At 30.1% G+C, this 26,742-nt stretch overlaps 1 long non-coding RNA gene across 1 annotated transcript; it reads right to left on the bottom strand.

Moving 5' to 3' along the window:
• Nucleotides 1-1,722: 1,722 nt before the first annotated feature.
• Nucleotides 1,723-26,151, bottom strand: LOC133320395 (uncharacterized). The gene is made up of 3 exons (XR_009753769.1): nt 25,967-26,151; nt 11,847-11,912; nt 1,723-1,798 (listed from the first exon to the last, which is right to left on the bottom strand). It is a non-coding gene; the product is annotated as an uncharacterized LOC133320395 (long non-coding RNA).
• Nucleotides 26,152-26,742: the final 591 nt, after the last annotated feature.

Here is a 26,742-nt window from a genome sequence, read left to right as displayed (position 1 = left end):
AATTCTTATTTTGGGACTCCGAACGGATCTTAATTCTTTCATTGTAGTCTTATCTCGGTTCTGGCCGAAGTTACAACTCCTCTTTCCGTATGTGTACAGCAAAAGATGGGAACTGCTTGCCCGCGTTTGTCTTTGTCTTTCAAGGCAAGTGTGAATAAGCAATTACTGAGATAGTTTTCCCTCCTACAGCATCATTTACATCACCTTCCGCTGGAATGATAGTCATGCATCACCCATTTTTAGAAAAATGATTTTAATAATTGTAATATTTATTATTAAAGTTCTTTAATCCGAGACTTGTGTTAAGTTTAGTGGCCAACACTGATGTATAAACGTAGGTTTGCCAATAATGTTATGATCAAAAGTATAAGTGGTGTTATTCAAATAAATCGAAACCGAAAAATAAATTATTTCATCAAATGTAAACTTTGTGAAAATTGAAGGATGATTACTCAGACAGTTTTGATGACATCATCATATCAGTAGATTTCTTGCGAAAGTCATTTGGATGTAACACAAATTAATTTTCGGACAACAACAAATATATGTTTGGAAAATAATAATAATTACAATTAAAAATACATCTAGGTACATTTTACACAGTACAAAACTTATAGTGTCGTTAATACAAAAATATTAGGCATATCACAATATTAACTATAGAGTCTAGGATAGCCAATACATTGAACATTTAACTTAGTGGATTGAAATCAATTATTATAAAAAAATATCGTTTTCTCGATAATAAAATGTGAATAAGTTAAAAATAATTCTTAATTTTTTTTTTCACTTTTATTATAAATATAGCAGTTTTCAGACCATGGTCGAAAAATATCTCAATTTTAACAAAAAACAAAAAAATGTGCTTTTGGCAGGGACCCTTTTTAAAAGTAACGTAGAAAAATCCCTGAACTTTCTTGTTTTTAAGTTTAAAGCTGGAAGATACAAAATTGTATGATAAAAACAAAAGAATGTAGAAGGAATTTAACACTGGCAATAGTTTTGAGCATTTTATGTATGTATTTGTGTGTTTCTGTTACACAGGCGTTTGTGCATGTGTGTCCTTGCCTACAACTGGTGAAAACCATATCAAGCGTGAATACGTCTATGTTGAAACATAAGTATATGAATGTATATATGTATGTTTTGCTGTAAAGACCTGAGATTAAGCAAGAACTGATCAAACCCAGCCCATTTAGAACTAGTCAAAATCTGAGACTGATTACATAAAATACAAAATCTAATTTATCTAAGGATATATCTGTAAGAATTTTATCATAATGTGAATTTTCACTTTTTTTTCTTAGTAACGTGAGTACAACGTAAGTAGGACATCCCAAGCTTCTAACTTGCTTGAATAATTTCCTACCAAGATATATAAAAGCAAACAATCCATTTAAAATCCTGCAAAAATTCTTTACATGCGACCTCTATTCTATTTCACTCTCATTATAATATCAAAACTATTATTTGGATCCGTCGTAATTTAAATCTTATTGCAATGGCCAAAGGTACAATTTATCAAACGGGATTTTCTTTTGTAGAATTGGGTTAAATTCCGTCGCTCCCCTATCATTGTAAACATAAATCAACCTTAACATTCCGCTATAAGGAGCAAAATGTAAAAGCAATTTTTTTCGTGAACGGACAAGGAATGTTTATAAAAATCGTGCAACCGACACACTCTTTTATTTGTACGAGCATAAGGTTGTTTATACTTACTCGCTCGTTAAATTTCCCTGGTCGTGAGTCTCAACAATGGAATCATATTGTCTCGCGCTGTAGAAGAGCAGAGCATCTGCAAACAAACAATACATATTAGAACAGTAATTAAATAGTACGCTGCATATTAATATAAAAATAATATACCAACGAACGCAGTCCCATAAATGGGAAAGCCTTTATTCTAATAACGCTATTAATATAATGATAACTGCAGAGAAGTTTAGATGTTTTCCAACCACATCTCCAACCTTTAAACCTAGAGTCTAATTTCTGTTATCGTTTTAAAAGATAATTTCTGAAATTTTTAAACTTAAACTTCGTGATGTATTGTCATAGAGAAATTTTTAAATATAAACACCATATGTAAGGTTCGTGTCTTACGTAACTAGATAAAAAAATATCTGTAATAGAAAGGTGATATGGATTAAAAAGGGTGTAGCAAATCTTCATTTTTTTATAATTGGTATTTCATTAAAACTGATTCAAAGTATAAAAATCATCAACAAATTTCGATCAACTGATTCTGACGGCAATACAATGGAGGAAGTTTGTCAATTTAGGTTTACAAGTTTGCTTGTTATCAGAGTTGACTTGACACTTGGAGTAATGAAGCGTCAGAGAGACTGGAGTGAAATGAATAAAATATATACAATTCCGAGCAAAGCCGCTGTTATAAAGACATTAATTGGCTCAAAAGAAACCAAGACTACGCCTTCAGTGATTCGGATGTTGAAGAAAAGTTGTGTAAATTTAAAAGTTAGTCATATATATATATATTATTTGAATAAAATCCAACTTTGTTTAAATTACTAATAAAATTCAATTGTGAAAGTTTAAAAAATCATATGCAACAGAAAATCCAGGTTCATCAAGTGATTTCTTTATATTGTTGGAAATATCTCTTGTAAAGTATATCAGTATTATTTTACAGATGTTAACAATGAAATTAACCAAAAAATTGTATAGCATTTTTAAGAACATGGAAGTATTTCGTTATATATAGATATTATAATATCTTAGTATATATAATATCACTAGGTACCAGCCGCGGCTTCGCACGGCCTCTGTACAAAAAATATAAAATAGCCTATTTAATTTTGAGAATTATTAAACTTATTTTATAATAACTTTCAAATGGTACGCCCGATTTAAATGATTTAAAATGTAATTTACAGACACTGCTGAAGGCTTGAAAACGAAGTAATTTATTAAGATAAGATTTAATACCGTATTTATGTAAATGGCTTTCCAATAAATGTTTTAGCAATACCAATTTTTAAAAGTTTTAAAATGGGTATAGTACATTATCCTTAAGGTATAGACATATGCCACCGATGATTTTTCTATAGACCTATATAAGATACACAATTCCACCATATATTATTTTGATATATCTCAACAACTTTCGGCAGCGGTTTAGTTAAAAGCTCTCAGATGGCTCATTTTTTCTCGACATCTTCAAGAAATATCGTTAATGTACACACAAGTAAATACAAAAACTTGACAAATTATATACTAAAAGCTTCCTCGAAAATCACGCTATTTAGTTGTGGTAATTGTTTGATAATCGGTGCAGTAGTTTTTCCGTTTATTGCGAACAGACAGACAGACGCGGCGAGGTACTTTGTTTCATAATATGTATTGATATTATGCAGATATTATCAGATTATTTCCAAAAATCTTCTGAGATTAAATGTATATGAAAAAAATAAATTTTCCGTTCATTAGATTTCCTTTTAATGTTGTGAAGGAAAAACTCTTGTAAGTTTTTTTTTTTGATAAAGTAAATGTATTTTTTTGTCTAAAGCCACAGAGTGCAACTTCAACATAATACTTGCTTTGACAGAAGCAGCTGTAATGTCACTTTGTATAGACATTATCTCCAACTGTGTCAAGTACAGATGGTGTGTTCGACAAAACAAAGTACTTTACTCTCAAAGTGTGAACAAGACTTAAATGTATTTGTTAGTTTTCAAGTTTAATTGAGCTTAGTACATAATAAGAAGAGCAAATAAACAGCTTTCTATTAACTTTAATATAACAAAATTATTGTTTTCTTGGGGAATATTTTAATAGCGTTCTGCTATTTTTAACTTTGAATGTATGTAAAATTTTAAGTTAAAGCTATTTGGTTAACATACAATCCGTCCTTCAGTACCAATAAAACTATGTATTGCATCTTCAAAAATGTACTATTCGACATTAGCATAATACCTCACAATACTATTTGTAAAGCTGTAATCACACAATTTTAAAAGCCTCAATTAATTAATATTAAAAACTTTTATTTTATCAACAAAACTATGAACATTATCTCACACCTGTATTTCTGAAGTTGAAGTTTAGTATTGACAGTACAGTATATTTAAATTGTGACTTAGTTGAGATCTAGTAAGAATACGTACTAAAAATTATCTATTATAATCTATTGTGAAACTTATACGTCATAAAAATAATTCCTGTACACGAGATCAGACTGTCATTTCCATTTAAATATTATAGTGCGAACGAAATGTACATTGTGAAACACAAAGCATATTTCGGTAGTGTTTTCAACATTCGAAATAAAATCTACGAACGTATGCATTTCAATGTTTGTGTGGACGGTTCTCATTAAAATGTATGAAGTGAACTCTAATAGAAGTACGGAGATGAGTTACATACCTACATGTCACGATCATCTGAGAGGACAAATAGAATAAATATTCTTCCTTTAATTTTACTGTTGACATACGACCTTTGTTCGGTATATTTTTTAATTAAAATTAATGATATAAAAGGTATGACAGAGTATGAACCTGAATAGTCTAATATGTCATAGTGTGATGGACTTACAAGTCACCATTAGAAGTCATGAAAAAACGAACTTTACAATTGAACTAAGATAATACATATATAATGTATGTACTGTCTAGGGTATGCTTGCAAATAGATATCACTTATCAAAAATTACTTCTAAACTGTTTTAAAAAATTTAATGTAAGTATCATAATTAAGTATCATTTTTCAGTGGGTGTAGGTATGGTATTGGGAATTATAACATCTAAATTTCAATTTTGTTTGTAAGCAGAGAAAGAAACACTTTTTGCTTTTTAAGAATTACTAAAAAATTATTTAAGATTAATCTTCACAGATAAATATGTAATTAACAAAGTTAAAACGTATTTAGAGTTCAAATGTTATATATATTTTTTTATTCCTATTGTTAATTTTTTATTCCAAAAAAATTATATGGGCTTTATTTTTACATATAAAATTACAAACGATTCAATACAGAAGATTTGCTACATGTACGTTACAAACAAGTAATTCGTTTCTTACATTGCCCAATTATATTCTCAGGTTAGGTTAAGAAGGAGGACAATTAAAAATCTTCATTTATGCTGAAATATTTTACTGTTGTTTTAAACAAGATTCTCTTTTCTTTTTTTATTAATATACAAAATGTATGATCTTTCGGTTATTATTTTCATAAACAGGAAATAATGTTATGGAGAATTTAGTTCATAGTTATTTCACGATGAATAAAAGTTATGATTCTACAGCCCGCATCATCTGTGACGCTATGAAATCCTTTGTCGGACACTGCTAACATCCGATAAAATGCAATCTCTTTTTATCTTGAATTTTCTTTTTCAAAAATCTATTTAATTAAACAATGCATTTTAATTTGAAACTCCAGACTTTTCAGTCATGTTGACTGCATTTTTAGGAGACGGGAAATTATTATATTGTAACACAATATAGTGTTTAGAATGTAAGCTTCTGTTAGTAAATATTATCCTTATTTTGAGAAGGGTTTCGTTTTTCTATTATATACATATATAAATCGATGTACATATCTTAAAACCTACATTATGTTTCTGTGATACAATTATTATCTATAAGCAAGGAATTTAAAAAAATCTTATTGTTACGAAATAAATATATTTGAATGACTCATTATTAAAATAAAATAAATGTATAAACTAAATCGAAATCATGGCATTTTATATAAAATAAATCCTAGAGCGAATTAGGATCGTCATCTTCAAAGTAACATTGTAATTTTCAATGACTTTTATTCATATATGCGCAAAGCCGGTTCGTTATGAAAAACATTGTTAGAAGGGTACTATAACAAGAAAGTTCAAGTCATGATTATAAACACCATTGTGTTCTTTGTATTCTAGATTCATTATGACAACTATTTTTTGTCATATGCAAAAAATAAACTCAACTCTTAGATCACGACACAAAAAACTGATGAATGTTCTTACACATCTTTGCCGGTTTGACACTGACATATTGAGCGATATATCTCCCAAAGCCAAGCTGTTTATCTCATTAATCGATTATAAAGCCTTGTTATTGATATGCCGTTCAATATAATGCCTTTGTATCCATTCGTTACATTATAATGGGGTCGCAATATTAAATATATTAAATCATATTTCTGACTATTATTAAATTTTCTCTAAAATATCTACTCAGCCCGTGAGCATGGTAGTATATCCGAAAAGCACAATTTCATTCAAAAGTTTTTTCTATATATTAGATACTACTTTTTGCTCGCGACTTCGTCTGCGTAAATTTCAGAATTAGTTATATATAGCTTTTACCCGTGACTTTGTCCGCATTGGATAGTTGTTTTGTATAGTAGTATGAAAAAACCTGAGCTGTACTTTTTTGTACGTATGTTTGAATTGTGCCGAGATGGGATGAGGCCATACTAAGTGTTATTGTCATAGGTTAGGTTAGGTTAATACATTTTAAGAAGAAGATAGGTTACTGCAATACATTTTTATATACGATGGTTTTTGTTTTTCCATCCTTGGCCAGAAAAGTAATTTTTTCCATGAGAATGCGTTGTTTTCCCGCGGTCAAAAGTAACTCATGTCCTTTCTTAAGTCTTAAACTATCTCTTTACCAAATTTCATTTAAATTTGTTCAGTAGTTTAGGTGCAAAAGCGATCGGCCCACCTGAATGTTCCCATGGAAATGCACCATTTTCCCGGGGTAAAAAGTAGCCTATGTCCTTTCTCGGGTATCAAAATTTCTCCATACCAAATTTCGTGCAAATTGTTTCAGTAGTTTAGGCGTGGTTGAGTAACAAACTGACAGACAGACAGACAGAGTTACTTTGGCATTTATAATATTAGCATGGATAAATACAAAAAAATTTTGCAAATTAATAATTCCTAATAAAGTGACTAAATACAAAGTTTCACTGTTATATCTTCAAAAATGTCGATTTTCCATACGAACATTCATCACCTCTTTTTACCCATCCTCTCTCATTTTTTTGTGATAAAAAGTAGCCTATGTTCTTTTGTTTATCATAAAGTGTCTAAATACAAAGGTTTACTGTTACAGCTTCAAAAATGACGAATTTCCATATGAACATTCATCCCCTCTTTTTACCCATTCTCCCCTATTTTTTTGCAATAAAAAGTAGCCTATGTTATTCCTCAGGGTCTATTCTATCTCTGTACCAAATTTCATCAAAATCGGTTCACTGGTTTAGGCGTGAAAGCGTAACAGACAGACAGACAGACAAACAGTTACTTTCGCATTTATGAGATTAGTATAGATTACATATATATTTGTACTTGAATAATAAAACAATGAATAATTATCTGCCATATTAATTACGAACCTTTATTAAAATTAACTTCTGTTATAAAATAAAATTAAAAGCAGTTATAGTTAGTATTCATAACTTTAATATACGATCCAAATATGGTCCAAAATAATATAAAGACGCATAAATAAATATAATTACAATATGTAATATTCCTTTGAGTAATTTAACAAGAGGTCAAGATATGTTGAAAGTGGAATAATTTGGTCATTAACTGTACGGTCTTACAACGCTGTAATAGTTCGGATGGTATTTAGAAATATGTATACACTTTACTCTTTTAGACAGGGTTAAAAGTATATATGATGTAACTTAATGATGTATGACTTTTGAATTCATTTAGGTTTCCTTAAACTTTTCATAAATATTTAGGTAATGAAAGGTAATTTTTACAATAAACTATACAAGATCAAAAATTTAATTTTATTTAATCTGTCAAATTGTTTCGATGTAAAGTAAGGTTTTGTGAATTTGAATTGCAAATAGTCCAATCTGCAGGTTTCAGTTAAATTTTGCGAGGGAGCATTTAACATTGTAAGTGAATTTATTTAATTCCTATTCATTGATATTTTTTTAATACAATGTAAAAACATACGGAAGAATTCTCCAAATGTACAATTACAAGAAAATGATAGGAAAACATTAAGCACTTACAATGTATGAAAGGAGGTAAAAAGATTCGATATCAATCAATCAAAAGGCAGCCGCTCTGGACTGGCGATGAGTCAAATAAAATTTGGGTCAAAAAGTATTTTGTGTCCAATATCGCTCATAGAAATTTGTTTCGGATGGTTTAGTCTACATTAATCATTTATTTTATACTTGCAGTAATTTTCATAGGATTTTTTAAGTATCTTTAGGAAACTACTGTTTTTTGCATTAGAATGTAGTAGAGGTATTGCAAATGAAATTCGACTGTATCATGAAATTGTGAATGGTTACGGCTTCCCCGGCTTTTGCTTCCTGTGACAATACGTATGCTTTCGCATGAACATTTTTCATTTTGCTGATATTATGTTGCTTGGATGGATCATACGTAATAACAAATCTGAAATAACTTTACCGCAAAATTTGTAACGGTTCACTGTGGACGTTAGAGTTAAGTAACCTATAGAATGGTAAACATAACTAATGGATTTATGTTACTTTTGTTAATAAAAATATCTGTTTTGTTTTTATGAAATATTTTCTCCTTCATAAGTATATACTTTAAGAAATTTGTCATGTTATTAATTATCTACTGCTAGCCGTTTCTTAAATTCCCTGCGTATTGTTCATCAGAATTATTTATCAACAAAACTATTGAACGAAACATAATGTTTACACAGATCATTGCTTACATAAAGACAGACGTTGAATTAAAGAGAACATTATTATTTTTACCAGCACTTGTGTTTCAAACTTCCGGAACTACAACAACCTTTGTTTACAACTCCTCTTACAAAACCATCGGGGTGTATAAATTTTAATGAGTCCACCACAGCACTGGATTTTTATCTATATTTTGTATAATCAAAAGAATTTTTATGACAAAGTGTTTTCATTTTGAAATGGAACCTTATGTCTTCTAATGAAGGGTGATATTAAAATGACACTCAAATTTGTGGCTTGTAACTTTTATAGTGCAAGATAACCGGACCGAATATTTTTACAATATTTTGGCTCTTTGATGTCTTTTTTTTGTGGGATGAAATTGTCTTTCAGAATAAAGCCTTTGGTTTCAATCATAAAAGATTTGACGAACATAATATTATACGTAACCAATTTTTCACTTTGTCAATTTATTTTTGATAGCAGAATAAAAAAAACTAGTTTTTTTTTATTCTGTTTAAACTCGTTGTAAGTTTTTGTGACTTACAATAATTTCTTCTTGTTACGTTACTGGGTGTAAGCCTATTTAGTATAACAATATTTCCTTATAGTAAAGAAAATTGTATGTCCTTTTATTATTTGATGAATGTTACATGTTTTCAAATTCTGTAATCAATAATGTGAAAATGTATAATATTGATTGTAATATGAACACAGATGATTGTTATAAAATACTTTATTACACAACCTTTAATATGAGGTTGACACTTGTATATATTTTTTTAGAATCGTTTAATCCACTGTCACTAAAGCTACACCTCTATATTTTATGACACGAATGAAAAACAGAATTTATTTTTAACTCCACAAACAACTTCCAACTAAATTCCAGTTATTGTTGACAATTAATACCAAAAAATATGTCCCTCGTCTAAAATCATACAGTTCATTTTGACTATTATATGTAATTCGTAATAATAACGATATAAAAACAAATAATAAACTTAAAAATGTATTAAATTGCTTCAATTGATTGCAGGATAAATTTGAGTCAACTGCCATTGCTTCAATTGAATGCAGGATCTATTCGTGTCCATAAATTTTCTTATAATTCGAGTACTGAAATATTAGGACGATATAGTTTTTTTATTTCGTAATTCAGACAATTGAATTATTACAATTACACTTAAGAAATTAATTTCAATATGGATTTGGTTAAATAAAACTTGGTAGACCAATGAGGACTAGTAGACAAGATTTATTACATGTATATAATAATAAAAATTAAAATAAGGGAGTGGTTTAGATCTTTCGTAACTATTTTCAAGTTAGATTTTGTTTGGGATCCACAAACTCAGGCTAACATTACGAGTAATTCTTATTAACCTAGCAACGGATGACCTTAGAAGATAGGCTTAAAGTAGCTATGACAGTCGTTACATAATTCACAAAAAATACCTATTAATGTTATTTTTTTTCCACTTTATGAATATTTTGTTTATATATTATTTCTTCCATCAATAGTAAATAAATTTTAAGACATTTATGATACTTAACAATATACCCTATATATAATTTTATGACATAACATTCAATAACAAGATGTAACATATATTTGTCACCATAATAAGAACATGCAATGGAAGGATTTGTTTCGTAGACCATAAATGAATTACAGCTATTATAAATTAACTTTTGACGTGACTCAGCTTTGTAACTGTAAACATATTCTAAACGTACATTGTATAAAACGTATTGTACTTAGCAGTATAAATCCTTTGAAGCACAACATAAATTGGTAGCTGGCTTAATCCTACTTTAATTTCGTTTCGTAATTAAAACTTCTAACGCACCAAATTAAACCACGTCATTGTATGGCAAATAGGAAACAGTTTCTCGTTTGTTACAATCTTTACAATTATAAACACTAAGTATTAGATGAAGATTTTTATTTTCATTTATAAGGAATTATTAATTCATATCAAAACAATTAAGAAATTTTTATTAAAATATAAATTTGAATATCGTATTATATTGTTTTTTTGAACCGGACAGTGTTTCAAATTTATATTTACGAAAAAAAAAGCTATTAAATATTAAAAAATGGATACTACCAATGCAGTTTATATATGAAGTACATAATAAATAAATAAATCATTGAATTAATAGACGAATGACAAAGATAGAAACTGGGTACAAGATTGGTTTATGTCTCAAATAGGAACGCATGAATACCTTGAAGTCGGGTAATGCAATGCTTAAGAAAATAACAGCGTTTCTAAAAATCTCGATTAAAATCGTATCGTTATAAATATTTATTATTAATATATTAGCTAAACTATGTGTAAAATATTCATAGCGTTTATGTTGGGCCCAAGTATTAGAAGTTACTTGAAATACTATCAGTATGCAAGATCCAAAGATTCATCTATTTTATATGCTTGACCTCGTGGCGTACAATATGGAATAATTCTATGAATATATCAGAAAGATTTTGGAGTCTGAACACTAGTCAGATGTCATATATTCTGATCATGACTGCACTATTCTTAAGGTAATATATAAGTATAGAAGTCTTTGCATTGAGTAATGAAGAGGAAAGTAAATACCATCAAAAATTTAACTTGTAAATAAAATTGATATAATACCGTAAAAAGATGAAATACTAGTAAGTCCGTTGATGTATTCGGTCCCTTCTTAAGGAACCTTCTGTTTTAAGTTATAACGAAATAAGCTAATCTTACAACATGTTATAGTACCACATACTCGCAAATATTAGCAATCTTTTATGTTTAAATAAAATAGATTGAATGTCCCATCTCATGAAAACACAATGAAGTTAAAAAGCACTTTATATTACAGTAACTAAGATTGTTTAATGCGATTGCAAAATCTCACTGCCAGGCCTTCAGAACAATATCACATTTTTCTATTTCAACTAATCTATAAAGCATTTGTCTTCATGAAATTAGAAAAAAAAATAAGTAATCGTACATATTTTTACTATCATAACTTGAATGTTTACATAATGCTTGAAATTGAATATATATAAAATAATTTATATAGAGAGAAAGTTATAAAAGATTCCATTGTAATGAACAGATAGTTATTTAATTTTTTTTTAACGAGTAATTGTTGGCGGGATGACATTCAATGATCCTCAAAAGCACCAAAAATGAATACTTACCGATACGAAATGCTGATATCGAAGTCAGAAAAATGAGCACTTCAGGATACATATTGATTCGTTATCCTGAAACAAAGAATATGTTTAAATTATAACGTATTTTTATTTCTGTTGATACTCAGACTTTTAAATTAACCCTTAATGATAGATAATTATCGATAAAATGAATGTTTATTAAAAAAACTATTTGACACCGACTCCTTTATATGAATGAAACTAATATTTTTTCGGATGATACTACGCGTATTCTATTATTTTAAGAACAACATACTCCCAACTCCTCGAAAAGTAACCGAAACGTCGGGAGTATGTAATTTTTAAAATAATAAAATACTCGTAGCGTAATCTAAAAAAATATTAGTTTTATTTAAATGAATACTGGCGAAAGTCTTAGATCTCATTCTTTATATGAGTTATTTCAGATTCGACGCGACTTTCATATTACTTTTTTGTCAGTGGTATCAGATATTCCGAAAAATAAACGTGTAGATAAAATTACGGAATATATATACGGAAAGGATTTTTCTTAACTGTCTACATTCTAATGTAACATGTCCAAACTAGGCTTGTCAAATATAAATATTCAAAACATACATTTTAATCCGATGGAAGCATCAAAAAAGCCTGAAAATTATAAAAAAAATAAATTTATCTTGAATCAAGATTTAAAATGAACATGATAATATTAAATACATACTGTGATTTTGTTTGTACAATGCTTTAGTGAGACTAATCAAGAAGGATGTGTCTCGTGTATCGCATAATTGATGTTTCAATCCTAAAGTTTGGAAGGCTGTTGGTTTTAGAACTCCAATGTTGCTTCATTCATTTGTAAAGTTCATAAATTTTAAACACTTGCATAGGAGAACTGATGGTATGGGTCTCGGATATTGTTACGGATATAGTCAGTTACGGTTACGGCAAAAGATTAGTTCAATTTATCTTATTTTTGGCTCCATTTACAGAATCTTGCTTTTAAACAGCATGTATTTTATTGAAAACTTGTCTAAAATTATTTATAAATATTATAATTTGGTAATTATAGCTTTATTTAGTTTCAACATAGTTTGCAAATATTAGTTTTTGAGTGTAATTTCTTTAATAATGGTAAGTATATGTAGACGACACCTCTCAGCATTCAATGGATTCACCGTTGGAGTGCTGGGTCCATCGCGTTGCAGGTGAAGGTTTAAGGGACCCCTATCTTAGGCGACCAAGCTCCTCTCTCTACCTCTCTACCTCTCTACCTAACCAAATTTGAAAAGAACCTACTAATGCTGCCTTCGAAGTACGTTCTAAGAATGAATTGATATGAGTTCTGGACAGGCCCAAGTATTTTAGTAGTTTGTATTTGAGATATAGTCGCTAAGGTTTAATTATAGTTATAAAAATAAAAGTTATTCGTCACCTTTACATTTAAAAGGTTTAGTCTTAATATCAGTTAATATCATTCGTTGAAGGAATATGTCAACAAATTTAAATTTTCGCTCTTTAAAATTATCATTAGTAGGTACAATAATTGTATTTTATAAAATATGAGAATATTTTTATTTTCCGATCATGAAATTTATATGTAAATATAATAGAATTTCAACCAATTTATTTAAAATTTTTAAAGATTTTTTAATTAAAAATTTGTATGACTTCTAAGTGAATATATATACCGGGTATATTTTCGGTTTTCTTTTATTGTCTATGGCTTCTATATTTTGACCTTACAAAATACTTTGTATGTATTTGTCATCTTCATAAATATAAATAAATTATATTACTTAAGATATGCTTAAAACATTTCCATAAAACACCAAGTCAAATAAATAACCTGATCCTTAATCCTTCTAAGGGTCGTCCGAAAAATCTTTAAGCTGGTAAACAAGCGTCTTGAAAAAGACTTAAGGTGGCTGAGATGCACTTAAAGTTGTCGCTTAGTGACATATAACGGTAGGGTGGGTTGATGTCATGCTAAGTCTTAAACATACATACCTTGGATTACGGGAGCTGATTTCTTTTGAGAAGCTAGGACTTAATATATGTTAGAATATTATTTGTAACTAAGATTGCAACGAATTTTATAAAGAAGACTTTTAAGAAGCATAAACTGTTAATGAAATTAATAACATTGGTTCACATTATGGGATAACATGTTTTACAATATTAATATAAATTTTCTTAATGCTAATGAAAGGATAAATGGAGATTTTTATGGAATATAATGCTGACGTCTTTATATGAGAAATTTCATTTCCCTAAAATGATATTTTACGCTCACAATTTTTCAAATGTCTCCTTTATGGTTATGATTTATATATGACTTTTCTGAGTTAAGAGATACTGTATAAAGATATATTATATTTAATAATGACTTTTCCAATATTTCAATAAGCGAAAATATATGGTTTTCATAATAAAATTTCCAGTGTGCCTTCGACATGAACTTCTTTATATTAATGCAGACAAATTTATCTTTGAATATATACTATGCTTTGGTAGTTCTGTGTTCTTTTACACTAATTGCGTTAGAAAAGCGAATATGTTAGATTTTTTATAAATCCTCTTTAATACGAGTTTACATAGAAGTGATAAGGTTAAGCATATATAACTATAGCTGGACTTGGGCATCTTGGGCAATATATAGAATTAGGAACTTAAACCGCCAAGTTAAAATAACGGTTATTGGGCTCTAAGCGCTTCAAAGACAAAATAAAGGTAAACGTTTGATAACATCATAATAAAAAGAATAAATTGGGTACATATCATTATGACTCAATCACATCATTTATGTAAGATAAACATTTTATTGTGCTCTTTAAAATATATCACTAATATTTACGTCACCAATTGGTCTAACAAATCATCTTTAAGAGCTACATTATTTCAGTAATTATTATGTAGTCATAAATTTGTAGGCTAATTAGCGACATCTTATAAGTCGCAATATTATATAGATTGCTTTACGTATCCAGCAACAAGTTAAACTTAAATTGATCGTCATAACCATAATCGAATGCTAAGTTGATATTACATTTCAGGATTCCCTATTATCGACAATATATAATGTATAAGTTATATTCAATTTATATATCATTAAGCGCTTTTAATTCGGCAAATATTTATTTAAATTTACATGTATTCCCTAAAGATTTCACAGATCAAAGTCAGAAAAAATAACCGCTCAAATATTTAATCACGCTGTGGATAAAACCCACGATCCTTTGATTCGAGCTACGCCACACGATAGAAAATTAATGATACGGTAAAATTTTCTCAGCTTGTAAAGGCGATATATCGCTTTTTTTCGCTTTAGGTATCATTAGTTTAGATAAATAGAGGAATGCTTAGCGCAAAATGACGTAGTTATTGATGGCCGGTCAATTAATCTTAGTCAATCGTCAAAGCAACGGATGTGCAACGGATTATAAGACGAAATTATTATGATTAATAACATCAATATATAATATATTATAGAGACAAAGAAATTTTGTGATTTTTTTGTACAAATATTTCTAAAATGAGTTTTTTTTTAAATCTTTAAATATGAATTGTCCAATGTTATACAAATTCTTAGATTTAATGAGATCTAAGACTTTCGCGAGTATTCATTTAAATAAAACTATTATTTTCTGATCACTAATAGTTATTTTACTATTTAAAAAATATTACATACCCCCGTCGTTTCGGTTACTTTGCAGCAACCGTGATCACGAGCAGACGAGATGCTCATCTATTTCTAAGTAATAAAATAACATGTAGTAACCCGAAATTATTAGTTTTATTCTTAGATTTAAAATCTTGTAATAATATTAAAAAAATATAAAGAAATCAACAGCCGTCTGAATTAAAATTCGAAAAAAGGCACTTTACATTTTCTTTTAAGATATTATTTCTCTAACCCTTTACTTTCTATTCCATTCTGAACCAGCTAAGCTCTATAACCTTGATATTGCATACCCTCGTAAAACCTTCAAGGAGCGTGTATTTCATCAATCCTAGCCTAGAACTAATAAGCCGTAAATTCATAACATAGAAGTGCTCGTAAAACTTGACCCCTCATAAGTCTATCCGGTTTTATGCTTTACGTAGTTTTATGTCTTTGATAAATCGGACTATTGAGGGTTACTGTATGATTTATATTTATACATAATTCCTTCATAATTTTTCAAACGACAAAAATCATTGAGGAGGACTATAGTTTTCTTTCCATTTCGATCAGTGGCCTTTTATTCATAAAAATAGCTCATGTTATTTCATAATTATAACTTACATGCATTCAAAATTGTATAGATGACAGTTTTGTAGTTTTTGCGTGATAGAAATATATACATATACAAACTTCCTGTTAATGAAATTATCAGCTTTTTAAATGGATTTGGATTATAACAGTAGTTAGCAGAATTGCTAAAATATTGAAGTCCATATGGCAAGATATTCAATGAAAACATATTACACTTTACGTAGAAACAATCAAATATATATAAAATATATTCGAAATAAAATGCATTTGACTTGAAAATTTAATATTGATGAAATATATGTGCAGACAATAAAGGTTATCGAAATCAAAGCTTTTACAAAAATGACATTGCTTCGCCTTACTCAAAAATATTAACAGTGCGTCCGTGCATAGTTTTCGCATACAAAATATTCATTCGTGCGGAAACGCATATCAGATATTAATCTCAACTGTTCGGAAGCAGGCTTTTTTTGCTTTTGTTCTGATAAAAACGTTCCGCGCGTGTTTTAAATCGCGAGGGCGGATTGATTTTTTGGTCTTTGTTTTTCGAAGCGTCGCTAATGAGAAAGATTACATATGCTTATATTTTTTTTGTATAGATTTTCCAATTCTGCAAAATATGTATATATTTTTTTCCATTAAAATCTGTTCTATACATTTTTTTTAAATATGATAATGAGAGACGTAATAAGTTCCTGAGGCTTGGAGTTAATTCGTAAAACTTTTTGGCACGCGTGTGGCTTAACTTTCCTAATTAGCGGAGTTCAAACCAAATATCAGGGTTACCAAACTATGGTTATACTTACGTAATGGAGTAGGGTTGGATGAATAACAGATTATAAGGATCGCATCAACTTTGTTAAATAAATCTGGTCATTTATAAAAAATAAGTATACATAAATGCTACAGTTTATGAGGGTAGGTGATTGTTACTCTTTAGTCTCTACTTAATTAAATATTATTAAAGTTGAATGATTTATTGATATGCAACTTGTTTATAAAAATTACACAGACTTTTACATATCACAGAGCCATGTTACTGTTTCTTCCTGGATATTTTATCAACTAGAGGTCTGAGAGGTATATCTTAAATAATATATCCGTTTTCAAAGACCTGTCTACTTTTGTAGCAAATTTCATTGAAATAGTTCTAGCCATTTCATCGTCAAAGGGTGGTTTATTCACTTTTTTATATTTATCAATGAGAACCATCTCTAACAAATCCACGACTAATTGTAAAACTAAGACTTTTTTACTTAATTTAGTAACGACCCTATTTATTATTATTAAATTATTGTTGTAGCTCATCAAAATATTATTTTATATAAGACAGTTAGTTTCATATGAAAATAAAATAATCCTATGTATACATTTATAAGAACTAATAAAATGAAAATAAGAAGGGTTTAACACAAGCATCACAGATCATTCGTTGATTCAGCTTTCATCACATTATGTACAAATTTCAACTCTTAATTAGTAAAGTTAGTAGCTGTTAGTAAGCGCCGTAAAGTTCTACATACAAATTGAAAATATATCCCATTATGACAATATATTTCTTTAAGATTTTATTCTATAAAAATAATAGTAGATGTATATAAAACAAAACATGACAGAATGAAAATTCTAAGGATTACTTTAATAAATCTTCGAGCAATTTACACGTATGTGATTTTTTTAAGAATATAAATATTCATACACTGACAACTGGGTATACTTGGATCCATAAGAAATCTTACGATTACTAATTTTCCGATACAACCTACATTTGCCCATAGATTTAAATGAACAAATGAGCAGCAATATTGCAATAAATGATTCATCGAACAAAGAGGTGCTGCCATGATATCTAACATTGATAAAACCGCCTAAAAGAGAGTTCTGTGCTGGTAAACTGATTAAAAAGGTCTAGTTCTTGATGAATCGGAGACCTGTTCCTGGAAATCATCAGAATTAAACAGCGATGTAAATTCATTGATTGTAAATAGTAGAAAACCCAAGTAATAACGAAAATTACTGTGCTGATTTAACCAGGTATGCAAATCCTTGTTCAACTATCACTCTTCGTTCTTTATACTTTATTTTTTTTATGTAAAAGTTGGCAAACGAGCAGACGGCCTGCTGGACGGGCAGTAGTCACCGTCGCCCATGGACTTAGATGTTGCGGATGCGTTGCCAACCTTAGTTGTTGAGGAAAAGGGAGGTGTGGGAATAAGGAAAGGGCAACCGGCTCTCTCACTCATCGGAATGACTATTTCACGCCGATCTTCTGTGAAAGGGTGGTACTTTCCCGGTCGAGCCAGCCCATGTTTGAGCTGTTATTATTTGACCACAGCATAAACGCAATCACAAAAATACAAAAAATATAGAGTTACCAGCGGCTTCCATCAATTGTACTTCAAAGAAATTTTTTTGCTCATTTCCAACTTTTCATCAAAAGATCTCCTCCTTAGCACTGATTTTGTTACGAAGATGCAGTTGCCTAAAATATATTTATAGCCAAGAGATACCCAATACTCTGCCCAATATTATGGTAACTATGTTTTAATGTTCGGTGCCAAAGAAATAGAATTTAACATCAGTATGCTTCTGCTTCTGCTAGTAGACCGGTTGTTCTCTAACAAATTCAACTGAAGAGAAGGTAACATCACTTTCGACGAGATCGCGTTGTGCTATCACTAGCAGCAATGTACCTTAAGTATAAATTTATATACGGTACAGCAGTAGCCTTCTGTGGAAAACTGCAACCTTATCTAGTCACCTTTTTTCACAATACTCAATAATGGTACGGATTTACAAACTTTGTGGCGACTGTGATTAGGTGAAACCTAGCATCAAAAAAAAAGGAAACCTCATTCTATTTTACTATATTCATTTAAAAGAGAACGTGAAGAAATTCTGCATGAAGAAACTTTACAAATATCACGATCTATATTTCACCAAAACTCGAAAAACTGGGAAACCAGATTTACATATTTTAAATTACAAGGAAATTTAAATCATGTATGGGAACTAAGATTATTAAATTTTTTTTTTCAATTATTGTTTTTTATATCAAAAAAATACAATAATTATTCATAAAATTAATACACAGAAGGAGCCTATCATGAGTTTAACTGTTAGTAGAAGGAATATGTAAGTAGTTGTCTCAAAATATTTTTTACCTAAACGCTAGCAAAAGATTTATTTTCTCACGTTATTTCATGACTGTCTTAACGATTTAATGAAAAAAAAATTGTCAAATGTTAATAAAAGCAAGATAATTATTTAATATACAGTTTTTTGTATAGTGTTAGTCATGATGTGTATAACATTTTAATTTAAAAGGTCCTACAAAAAATATACGTTATTGGCTCAACAGGTGCGCCAGTTCTGGTTCTGAGGTATAATAAAAGCGTAAGAATATTTTAAGAATAAAATAATATTTCAATTCTTTCCACTGGTCGCAAGTTAAATTCGATTTTTGTTAAAGAATTTATTAAAATTACATTACTGATTTGACAAGAATTTTATGTAAAATACCAATCCTCACTCCAATAATATCGCTGGGCTCTAAGCACAACTTCCCAAAGGCAAAGTATTAATGACAGAAGTTAGAGAACAGTTTGCTTGGAGTTAAAACGCTTTATTCAAAATCACTAACTAGTTTATGGCAAAAATACGAATATCATTTGTATATCAAATGATTTAATCAAAAAATTATATATATATATATACATATATATAATGTGTTTAAAATTATATTACCGACAATGCTCTGCTTTGTCATTATATAATAACTATTCAATTTATAGTTATTCATAAGGCAGGTAGTCAAAAGTTCGTTTTGAATTTCATCAAATCAATTCCATAGATTGAAAATGCGAAGTATTTAAGGTCGCTCGAAGGGATGGGATATTTCAGATTAGGTAATGAGACAAAGGATTGACTGAATAGGGTGAAGGGTTGAGTTTATTTGATATCCATTCATATCAAATAATGGCTGCCACGTTAAAGTCCCTATCCCCATACTCGCCTTGACAGAACTAAGAGATCTTTGAAATACTTTAGATCAAATTTGATCCGTTAATTATTTTATGGCATATTTTATATATAAACGTATGTATAACGTAAAATAGGAATTATTCAGAAAACATTTTTAACTTGCAAATTCTAATGGAAACGTCGCGAATGACCACTTCGTAGACAGATTCAGGTCACCAAATGCAATTTTACCTTATCACTGCTATCATTATGCAAGATTCTTGGAAACAATTATTTTTAAATAAGTTGACCGTGAGATATGTTTATTAAAAATTACTTACTATGAAACAATGCAAAATGTGTTTTAACAAAATAATATTATAGATCAAAACGTTAATATATGAATTGGTGCATATAGACCGTGTGATTATATACATATTTAAATGAGTATTAAGCAATGTATTGTTAGTTTAAATAACATACGATGTATGTTGAATTGTTTTAGAATATCAGTTAATATTTCCTAAAGGATATGTCGCCTTTCAATCCATAGTACATGAAATATGAATAGGTGTATAGAAATATGGATATAACAATGACTGTATTGCGTTTTAAGTATAAAAATTGATTTTGGTCGTTTAACATTGATGATCTTTATAGGTATACATATAAGTATGTTTCTTGATCGAACTCGGCTCAAACTGAAAACCCGTTTTATAATTTTTTGTTAGTTTTGAAATCTTACGTCCTAAAACATGTATAAATTCTATGATAAATTTTAAAAATGTAGTCAAAATTTCAATGAGGACCAGTCAAACAACATTTGTATCCTAAACTGTCCAAGCCTTAAAGATGTGAACCCATCAATAGAAAGTTACTCGCGAGAGGAACAAAAGAATCTGTTCAAGTTTACGGATAAAAGAATAACAAAACAGTGAGATATTTCCAAGTTCCTGAACAAAAAGAATCGTTCAGAAACTTTCTTTTATTGACACGGTAGGAGCGTTCGAGCAAAGTACTAAAGACCGGTAAAATATTTAGGTACTTTAAAAGTATACTCAATTTTAACATGATCAAACAAACAATTACTTAGAAACATAATAAAAGGGACGGTAAATTTAAGATCAAAACAAATTCAAGTCATATTGAGACATCATATGGAAACAGTAAAATTGTTTAATCTTCAAGATCGTTAATTAGTAGGATAACGGCATAATGCCAACATCATCCAGCGATTTTAGATTAAAGGCTGTAAAATCTCCAATTCAAATTTCAAATATAGCCCGTACTATGGAATAACTTCATTGTTTCGTTTCTTTCACAAAAACTTCTTTCATTCTTAGAAAAAAAAAATAATTATAATGAAAGAGGGTTTAAATGTGGCGAAGACAAAAAACGCAACAGATTTTTTTGAAAAGGAACTTATTTTGGAAATGTTAAGGAGTTAATTGTCCATAATTAGTTTAAACATAAGCGATATTCGACTTTGAAGGCGATTCGTTCAGTTATAAAAGAAAAGAAGACAAATGATAATTTATTAACCCTTAGACATAAAACATTAAAACTAGATACTACGTGTTGAACGTGTCCATGACAATATCTTTTAGATATCCAAAACTCACTTGTAAGTCGATCTGGTATTTAGTACTCCTGCCGGTTCCACCATGAGGTGGAAACTGAATGAATTTCGCAATTCAAAATCTTGGTGGTAGATTTATTTCAGTTTTTGCATTTCGAGCTCGTTTGGAAATCTGGTCGTTCAAGAGACAATTCTATGGCGATGGGTTGAATAAATTCAAGGGAATTTAAAATAAGGGTAAGCTATTGGATTTCGTACTGTTCTTGAAATATAAAAAAAAGTCACTGTAAAATCGAGAACACAATTAAACAATAGACAACCCTTATTGAATTATCAAGTACCCTTTAAAGCAATTAAATAGTTCTCGTATTTGTAACAGTCGTTAACTTATTAATTTATATTACATTCTTCTCAACATATTAAGATCAGTATGATCTATATATATATATATATATATATATATATGTATAAGAGACGAAACCTCTTAGCATTCAATGGATTCACCGTGCGGGTGCCGGGTCCATTGCGTTGCAGGGAGTGGAGCTTCAACAGTGCCTGGGACTTGCGACCCAGGTGTAGGTTTAAGGGGCCCCTAACTAACGCGCGTTAAACGCTCACCTCCACTGTCCAAGCTCCTCTCCCTACCTAACCATATTTGAAAAGAACCTACTAGGGCTGCCTTCGAAGTACGTTCCAAGAACGAATTGATGTGAGTTCTGGACAGGCCTAAGTCTTTTAGTAGGTTGTAGAGAGATTTAGCCGTTATACCTCTCGCTCCCACTTCTACCGCGTATAAATCCACGACGAACCTATTTCGAGTGAGTTCGTTTGTGAGCTCGTAATATTTGTTGACCTTGATGGTATGGTCTTTGGGGATGTTGGTTTCCCAAGGAACCGTAAGCTCTATCATCACAACGCGCTTTAAGATTCGCGAATACATGAATATGTCCGGTCTGGAGGCCGACGCACAAATATCCTCGGGGATTTTGTATTGTTTTTCACACGTATCCATCATTATAGTCCAATCCGTAGCCGCTTTAAGGATGGAGTAAGGCTTGACATTTGTTTTTATAGTCCTAATGCCCTCTCTCACAAAACCTACTGATCGCTCGTTTGTGGTTATTTCTTTTTGCGCTCTGGCTACCGAAAGACTAACCGCTTCACGTATGATTTCCAGAACCCTATCGTGACGACGCGAGTATTGACCGCTATCGAGGAGTACCTTACATCCCACTAACAAGTGCCTAGCAGTTCCAACTGCCTTCCCACAGATATAGCAAGTCTTTTCGGTACCTTTACCCCATCTTACTAAATTACTCTGATCTGGGAGAGTCATCTGGAACGCATTGAGATAGAATTTTAGCAATGCTGGCGACCAATCATGGATTAAGGTGCGCCATTTTAGTGCTAATGGGATGCAAAAATCTCCTATGTCTAACCACTCGTTCTGCATTTCTAAACTTATTGCATGGATCTTATATTTATCATTCTCGTCTTGTCGAATAAAAGACTTCAATATATCCGTATCTTGGACCTTCCTACTTGATCCTAACCCTACTCTGTTACTTTGCGCTCCTATCATAAACTGCTTGTGGAATTGAAGCCTTGACTCTAGCTCTGGGGCATCTTTGTCTTTTGGGAGCGATGTAACGACGTCATCCTGGGATTTCCCCAAGATGTACCTCTTGGAAACTCTCAGGTGTTTATAGAGCTCCGATGGCCTTTTTAGACTCATCCCAAAACTATTGCGATCCCTAAATAAAGCCGATGAATCAGCCGTTAGCGCGAGCCCGAGCCACAACTTCAACATCTTTATGACGCCTGCATCTAACTTTGACAAAAGGGTTTTATTAAAATCATAAACGAGGAAAGGCCAATTTAAACGTGAAGTTAGATAATTATCGTAGATCCAAGCTTTTTTAACGTTACTGATCTGTTGGCTATCTACCTTGTTGAGATCGTTCAAAAAGCTATCTACTATACCTTCCAAAGATGGAGTACGACCTATATTATCAATCTTCCGACCGAGAAATTTAAATGGTGCATTTTCTGTAACCGTAGAAATGCATTGACCGCCTAACGATAATCCCGGATCGTATGAGGTGTATCTTGTACTCCGCCTACCGAGACACAGACAGTGACATTTACTTGGTTTTGTCCTCAATCCATCGGTCCACTCACAGAATCTATCCACTTCATCTAATAGTACTTGACAGTGTTTGGGGTTACGTGTCAGTATTGCGAGATCGTCAGCGAAGGCTAAAATGGATTCCGTGTATTTATTATTAAACTTGAACCGATACCCCCATTTTTTCTCGTTGCTGGTTAATTTATCTACTAAGATGTTAATTACAATATTAAATACAATTGGAGACAAACAGCAACCTTGAAATAGTCCTACATTGTAACTAAAAGTTTTTGAATGGCCTTCTTTAGTTGTTATAGAAAACTTTAATTTTGAGTAATACGACGCGATCATATCAGTAACTAGGGGCGGAAAGTTGTACCATCGCAGCGCGAATAGCATCAATTCGTGTTGTATCGACCCGAACGCATTCTCTAAGTCTATCCAACAAACTGTAATTTGCCTCTCGCTTTTCCTAGCATCTTTTAAACTCTCCGACAGCAAAGTGTTGTGTTCTAGGCATCCAGAAATTCCGGGTAAAAACCCTTTCTGGTGATTTGGCCTAAAATACCTGTTGCTCAGCATATATATTCTTTAATTATCTGTTAACATCAGGCGACTCGACATAATAAGAGTTAGTTCGTCTTTTCGAGGACCATAATACCATCCAATCAAATCATTACAAAACAATATCTTCTATTGCATAAATATATTTACCTGGTCTCAAGTGACTAACTTATTATTACTGTATAAGATCTTAGTTATTACTAAACAAGATCTTAGTATTCTAAATTGTGTTTGAGCAATATTTTCAAACAAAATAAAATATCAGATAAAATAATATGCGTAAAAGGGTGAGACAGAGACATATTTTGATATCTAACAGCAACAATATTAATATATATCACAACGGAAATAGATTTGTCAAATAATTTAAGATTTCCATCAAAATGCAATATCTCACTGCATCGAAACAGTTCTGACATCTCATTTTAATTGGCTCCATAACAACTCTGTTAACTTAGTTCAAATCAAATCCCTGTATACACAAACACTGATTTGTGTATACAAAGACTGTATATAGTTGTCATAACGTTTTAAAAGTATACCACAATGTACTCAACAACAAGTTTATTTTTCTCTCAAAGATCGATTGTTCAAAAGTTATACTGTGATTACTAAGAAGTTGGCTTTTATAAATTAACTTTGAGATATTCGTTAAACGAAAGCAAAACTTGGCTGTTTCCTAACTTTGATTGAAAGTATTTGTTGTTTCTATCTTATTTATAAATAAGATCCATTCTTTACAAATTTTTTCCCATTATGGTTTTATTTGCTTTATATTTTTCTAAACAATTTCTTGTTTCGATCTGTGTTCAATAAAATCAATTTAAGTTAATGTATGACAAAAATTTTAAACAAATAAATCGATTTACAGACTTAGCTTTAATACAATATAATGTGATATTAACCATGGATACACATGTACATTTTTTTTTTTACAAAAACTATAATTTGACTACCAAATAAAAAAAATCTTACGATTTTTTTTAAGAGTTTTTTCTCAATTCATAAATAAATGAACATACGAAAATACTTATTTAATTTGATATACGAATACAATGGAATATTGTCACTGGACTGCAACAAAGCCTTAATCCTGCAACAATTCACAATAGTATATCACGCAATGCAATAGATACTTAATTTTATTAATACCAAATTAAATGCTATTAGCATTCCAAATAATGGTTGCCATTAACGGGGAACATTTGTAAGCCTTTTGCCTAAGTTCGTTACAAAAGCTTTCAATGATTAAAGTTTCAAACAAAAACAGCTTTATAGCCAGGATTACTGGAGATATATTATAACGTTTAAACATGATTTACAATTTATTATAATTTTGGTTATAATAAAAAAGTAATTTGATGGTATTATCGTTTGCTTGTAGGAAATGATTGTAAGGGTGAGAAGTATAATTTCTGTTTTATATTCAAGTTAATATTATTTGAACCCCGAAAAGAAGTAAAAGTGTAAAAAAAAAAAATCTGAGACAATTTAAGACAAAACTCTCTGCAAGTTTTTCACTGTTTCTTCGTATCCTAATTGATATAAAAATCGACAAAATGTATTTTCTCATATAGTAAAAACGGATTTTTATATATTTAACTAATTATCGGTACCACAATTAAAAAACTATTTATTATTTTAATTCAACTTACCTTACTTTAAAAAGAAAATGGTAAAATAATATCCAAAAACACTAAAATATAACGAAAACAGAATCAAACTCATAGCAAAAAAACACTGAGGTAAATAAAATATTCAACAAAAAATGTAATCACACGAGTTCGAAATTCTAAACTTATTCGGTCGTAACAACTTTGAGTGGAACAATCCGCGGAACGTCCACCCCCTACCACGTTTCGGGACGCACTGAAAGGAGAAGCTTTCCCAGAGATAGCTTTCTGGTGATTTTCATTTCGAATCCTTGCGGACATTCTAAATTAGACTTTATTATGAAGCAGATACGGTATAATAGTGTGATTTTATTATAATGTGTACATTTTTCGGTCGGCTCTCGATCTCATATGGACACTAATTTCTGCTCCAGAAAGGCAGTAGGAAGCAACAAATATAAGGAAATACTGCGGCTAATGTGTTAGATTGATGTTCAACATCCTTTTGTAATGTTGCCTTAATGTTACTCCGCATTGCTTTCACACAATCTTTTTCATATTTTGAATGGTTTCATATGTTTTTATAAGTTTTTTTGTTCTTTATAGGGAAGTTTATACGTGAGTGTACATTTAGAAATTTGTTTGTCGTTTTATAAATCTAATATTAATATTCAAATATTAATATTTAGAATTAAATACATATTTAATAAATATTTATATTTTTACAAGTTAAGAATAAACTTGTTTTACATCTCTGATGATTATAATGTAAAAGATATTTAAATTATAATTTTGATTTCACAAATATTTAAAATACA

The sequence above is a fragment of the Danaus plexippus genome (genome assembly GCF_018135715.1).
Source record: "Danaus plexippus chromosome 22 unlocalized genomic scaffold, MEX_DaPlex mxdp_27, whole genome shotgun sequence".
NCBI classification, from domain to species: Eukaryota; Metazoa; Arthropoda; class Insecta; order Lepidoptera; family Nymphalidae; genus Danaus; species Danaus plexippus.
The sequence above is the reverse complement of the archived record's forward strand: the minus strand, read 5'-3'. Positions and strand labels throughout refer to the sequence as shown.